Here is a 6,457-nt window from a genome sequence, read left to right on the forward strand (position 1 = left end):
CAGCACCCAGGAGACATACAGTGACCGTGAGCTGAGCGGGCTCCATGCTTGCCATGGTATGGCATCTGCTCAGGTAACCCAGGAAAAAAGGCGTGAAACCATTGTCTGCCTTTGCTTTCATGGAAGGAGGGAGGGAGAGGGGGCCTGACATCATATACCCAGAACCACCCATGACACTGTTTTTGCCCCATCAGGCACTGGGATCTCAACCCAGAATTCCAATGGGCAGCAGAGACTGTGGGAACTGTGGGATAGCTACCTACAGCTACCCACAGTGCAATGCTCCAGAAGTCGACGCTAGCCTCGGTACTATGGATGCAGTCCACCGACTTAATGCACTTAAAGCATTTTGTGTAGGGACATGCGCAATCAACTGTATAAAAACAATTTCTAAAAAATCAACTTCTTTAAATTTGACCTAATTTCATAGTGTAGATATACCCTAAGACTTGTTATTTTGCATTTTTAAAGAGAATACATACAAAAGTAAAGGACCTTTTTCCTTCCCCATAAATAGTTTTTATTTCTGTCATAATTGCCCTCAGATACTGTAAATTGTCAATCAAACAAAGTTGTAAACCCATTGCTCATTTTAGATTCATAAATTTTACTTTCAAAAGCTGTGAAGATTGTTGCAGGTCTATATGCTAATCTCACCATCTCATTCCAATAGTTGTAGCAATGTAACACAGTGTATTTGGACTGGTGTTGGGCCTTCTCTGGTCCCTGTATCTCAACAGGCTGCTAAGAAAACTGCCTCTCCGGAGGGTGTCCAATCAGGTCAATCCGGACAAGCTGTCACACTTTGAAAAATGAAATAAGTTTATTGGCTATATTCTGCCTCAGCTGTGTATGCATAGCTCCCGTTCACCTTCTTGTGCATATCAGAGCAGAATTTGTCTCTGTGAGATAAGGATTCTAAGTCTTCAGCACAGCTCTTTTTGGAGACCCAATAAAAATGTCTCCTCATGAAACTACATAAAAATATTTGGCAGGTAACACAGTCTCGCCTTTTGAGAATGCAGGCCCTGACTTCTCTATTGGTTTCCCTGCTATTAACACACTGTCAGCCCATTGGCTTTCTGTGTTTGGGGGGGTTGGTTAGTTTGATTCCCTACCCCTTTTATCTGTTCCACTTTTTATAACTATTGGAGCAAAACCTTGAATCTGGGTGTCCCACGTCCTAAGTAAATGCCAGAACTACCAGGCTGTAGAGGGGCAGAGGAAAGCTCTCCTGCACATGTGCATTCTCTCACTCCGTGTCTGCCCACTCTGTTCAGCAAGTTTCCAGGACCAAGCACCAAGAGGAACTGGGAAAAGACAATATGGCTGTCTGTACCTCATGGAAAGTTTGTTTTTTACGTAGCTGAAGCAAGACATCCATTTCCCTTCCCTCTCCCTCACCTTTTTTGTTTAAAAAACAGATAGAAGAACTCCCTTTTCCTGGGGCCAGAGTTGGGAAACACTTGAGCAGGAGTATTTATGACTAAAGTGTCAGCAGTATTTTCTTTCTCTTTGTCCCTCCACACTTCCACCCTCCTTCCTATTATCTGTAACTATGGTCAGGGCATGGATAAATTACAACCATACAAGTGTAAAGGGTAATGCTCAAATTGCTGTAAAGGTTTAGAAATAGAAACTAATCTATTGCTAATTTAAGGCTGTGCAGCACTTCATTTCCAAGCTTTTAAAATGTTTTTAAAGGTGTAGAAGTTTTGTTAAAAGTGCCTGTTGTGGGGGTAGGGGGCTGGGTTTGGGGATTTTGTTTGTTTTAGTGTTACTAGGACTCCAAAGAAACAAATTTTCCAACTTAATCTTTTTAAGCATTTTTGTTTGCGAATAGGCAGCTGTATAGAGCTGTTACATTGTTATGTAATTGTTAAGATGTTGTTTATATTAAAAAAATTAAGCATGAAGAACACATTTGACATTAATGCTGATGTAATCTCTTCACTAGTTTTCCATTCTAGTTCAATATGTGTTAATGCAATTATGATAAGTGTTGTTGGCAAAAGAACTACCTTGACATTGCAAAATAAATAATTCTTGAATAAGTAAGGTACACTTTTGTACATCAGTGCAGCTTTTCCACTTGGAAGCAATACCCTGGGAAGATAATATTTTCCTGCATTTCAAAATAATGCTCATCAATGTACATTTACTACCACATAAAAGTAAAAGGTCTGAGCAGTAAATCTTTAACAACAGAGATGAAGCTAGTTTTTTAACTGAGAAAAGTGGTGATTGGTGTCTTAAAATTTCTCTCCCCCTGAGACCTAAAAGAAACAGCAATTAACAGGCACACATTGTTAAGCAATGCATTGTACAGATGGAGCTGTTTATAATATAATTCATTGATCTGCACCCTCTCTAGGGACTGGTTCTGCAGTTCTTACTCAGACTAACTGATTGACTCCCATGCCCTGAATAAGGACTGCATGATCTAACCGTCAAAACAACACTCTACCCGCTTTGGTTTGGTTTGGTAGCATAAGAGTGCATGTCATGCTGACCTGTGTCGGCTCCATTCTTTCGAGCAGGCAGGGTAACGAAAAGTACAAGAATCCTGCCCTTGGACGCTGCTAGCAGAGTGTGGAGTTCTTTGTACATTTCAATATCCTGCCTGCTCACAATGACTTGGGCGACTGATAAAGCAGAGGGATGGCGTGATGAGCACAAGGGTGCTTATGTCATGCCAGCGTACACATACCTGCGGAAGCAAACAAAACCAGCTCTTTAGATTTGCTCTTGGCAGGTCGCCCAGCGGGGTAGTTGTCATTTTAACGAGCAGCAATGCAATTTGGGAAACCGATACACTTTCTCTCAAGAAGCTGTTAGATGTTTTACATGTGATTTTCCTAAAGGCTGGTTTAAATCATGGACTTTATTCTTAAAGGAGCATTTAAAGTTAATTCTTTAAATCTATCCTATTTTAAATTTGGGTAAATCCATTTAAATGGAGACAGAATGAGTGACTTGCTAAATAGCCTGGACAACAGCAATACATTTTTTGAATTAATTGCAAACAAAATACCATCTGATTCAGAAGCCCCATAAACAGTAAATAGAACTAATCAGCATTGGAAAATAAAAAGGCATTCATCCAAATTTCCACAGAAGCAGCCGAATAAAGTTTTGCCATAGAAATTTTAAAAAACACAATAGGGAACTATTATTAATACAGCAAATGTGTAAATCCAGAAACATTGACCAATTAAATTTTAAAAAATGTACAAAATTCTGGGGCACAATGGAAACATACGCTCACCCGCATAAACCAAGTTTGTATTTCCTCAAGCACCTGAGGCAGCTACAAGAGTGTCTAACAATAGTAGTCTCATTTATTTGGAGGGAGACTTCTTCAGCTAGATTAATGTTCGTGCCGTTCTTAAAGTGCTCTCACTCCTACGAACCATTATTTTCTTTGTCGGTGTTTCAGAGAGATTTAAAATGCATAAAAGCATATGCCTGCAGGTCTACATATATCACATTCAAACTGTCAAAGCTCTGTAAAGGAAAAAAAACAATCTGGAAAACTGCACATTGGAGAAGAAACGCCCAGCGTTGTCCAAGATTTCTAAATCGCCTCCTTCAATTGAGCTCAGACAGTCTCCACGCGTTACCCTTTCTACTATTTCAGTTTTCCTGAAAGGCCCTCATACCTTTCCGTCTGCTTCCTTAAATCAACCCATTGTAGAGAATTTTTTTTTAAATCCCTGAGAACTGCAATTTGTTTTTCCTGTGGGTGCTTGCCTCTGTTGTGTCGAACATTAGCATGAAAAGGATGCCCTTGTAGCCTGTAGGGCAACGAAGTATGAAATCCCGCAGCTCTTTTACACAATAACAATATCCACATGGAAGACTAGCACACACCATGTCACTAGATACAATAACACATATTGGAAATGTCCGTAAAAAATTAGCTGTGGCTGGTTTCTCTTTCAGTGTATTCCTCTCTCTCTCTCTCTCTCTCTCTCTCACACACACACACACACACACACTCTCTCTCTCTTCCCCGCAAGGGGAGAGGGGGAATAGCTGAATGGGGAAATTAGTCGTTTGTAGAGTTATATATTAAATAAGACTGAAGTCCAAGCAAACCCGGGTGGTTATTTTGCTTGGTTAAAAACTACAGGAAGGGGGTCTAATTAACTAATAATTACAGTATACACTTTCGAATGGAAATCCTCCAACAATGTCCTCTGGTCTATTCACACATCCTTAAATACAGCTGGCGGGTATGATCTGCTTCAGTGTTTCTTCCTTTCGTTGTATATATTCCCCACCCGCTCCAGATCTTAAAATAAAATAAAATAGTAATAATATAAAAAACCAGAAAAGCAAAGAGCACTCTTCTAAAAAGAAATGGGGTAATGCGTTCTGATTTAAAGATTCACAAACCTTCTTCAGCATAGCTTCTCTTTAGAATGATGAATAAGTGTGTAGGTGCTGGAACTTGATATTCCAGGGAAATCAAGCTTTTATTTTTTTAATTAGAAAAACAGTTTATTGTTAAATGTTTTAATTTTGTTTTTAATTTGAAAAAAGCACTTTGGTGTAACAGAACATTTCGCAGTTACTCGGCTCTCTTTTCCTTTGTTTCATCCTTTGTAGTCTTTTTAAGACGCTTGGAGGGGTGCGGAAGAAATTACTACATTTTCTAGATTATCACTGGTGATACTTTAACTTTAAACAAAACCAAACGACTGTTTTTTCAATCTGTTTATTCCATTGGATATTTTAGCCTACTGTTATTCTTATGCTTTAAAATAAATAGAGAGAGGTAAACAAACATAAAATCAATATATCGATTTTGCCCTTCACCAATAACTCAGCTTAACGTCTGGACTCAGACTCTAGTGAACAGCTTGTGTATATTTGTTTAACCTAAGCGCCAGTTAATTCTTTTAGCCTGGTCAGTACAATTGCTCCAGTTTTCAGGGAAAGCAAGATCGAAGCTCAACAAACCCTGGTATTGTCCCTGTCTGTGGTTTCCAGTCTTATCACACAACTCCGCCAAGAAGCGATGTGCTTAAAACTATCCCGATCTCTGAGGAGCCCTGACCAGATGAAAAGCTACCGCTAGTGGGGAGTTTGTTACAGTATAGCGGGAGCTCGCCACACTCTGCAAGGCCCTCCCCCCTCCCCCCCCCCCCCGCTCCCCGCCCTGTCCAGCCCTGACACCGTGTAATTGGCGCAGGTTACATTTCAAAAGCCAGGATGACAAGTTTCAGATTTCTGTCCACGCGGGGAGCCAGCCCAGCCCCGCCGCCGCCGGGGGACGATGAGACAGCTTAACTCGCCAGCTGAACAGTCTCGACGCCCCTGAGCTTCGGCCACTTCTCTCTCTCGTTGCATCTCTCCACTCCCCCCCCCCCCATCACGTTCATCTGCTCCCATCGGTTTCCCACTTCGCTCCCCCTCATCTCTTCTTACCTCTTTCCATCTCCTCTTTTCCTTTCCCTCTCGTCCCGCCCTCAGAAAAAGCAAACCCCTTCTCCTCCCTCCCTCGGGTTGCCCGGCTGGGCATAAGACTATTTCTGTTTTAAGCACTTTATTTTCTTAAATTGACTCCGTGTGTCCAACCCAAAGCAGCCAGGTCTAATGCCCCTGGGCTTCACGCAGGCAGCTTTCGGCTGGCAACTGTCCACTACAAAACGGACACAAAAGAGTTCAACCTTGCGGCGCTACAATCTCCAGCATGCTGTTTGGACCAGGTCTCTCCCTCCTGAAGAGAAAACAACTCGAAACAATGACTGTAGAACAATGATCTCAGGAAAACGAGGGGGCGGGGGAAGAATAACCAAACTGTTAAAATGCACTTGAAATTATGAAAAACAGATTTTCCAATGGTATATTGTGTAATAAATCTAATCAAACCGCGTTTCCAGTATTAGCAAACCCTGTCTCTCGTAAATCCACCGCCTCACAGCCTCCTCCAAATCCTTTTCAACACTTATTCCTGTCATCTTTGTCTCCCTAGTCCTTTAAAATGTCAGACACCCGACAAACACATTGGTCACTCAGGAAGCAGCTACTGGCCATCTCAACTCACCACCACTACGTCCTGGAAGGGAGGGGCAGGACGGGGGAGGCCCAGCCCAGGCTGAAATCTCCCCAGAGATGAAATAATCCCCAACACCAGGATCGAGCTTCCCACAATAAAAATTCCTCAGATCACAGCAGCCTAAAAGCAGCAGAGTCACACGGATTCAGGCAGGACCTGTGGTTGCATTTTTTAACCTTCCCTTCAAACTACCTGCAAAAGGGAAAACATTCATTTGTGATTTTGGGCGAAAAGAGGGATGAACTAATCCAGCATCACGTACCACGGGGTGAAAAGGATCATGCATCGGAATGGAAACACCGCTGGGCGGTGGGGGGATCAAATCCTCTTTCTATTGCGTAAGTCGTGCCCGTGACCGAGCGAGCGGGGTCGGAGGGCTCCGGCTTTGGC

Source organism: Gopherus evgoodei, chromosome 3, assembly GCF_007399415.2.
Source record: "Gopherus evgoodei ecotype Sinaloan lineage chromosome 3, rGopEvg1_v1.p, whole genome shotgun sequence".
NCBI lineage: Eukaryota > Metazoa > Chordata > Testudines > Testudinidae > Gopherus > Gopherus evgoodei.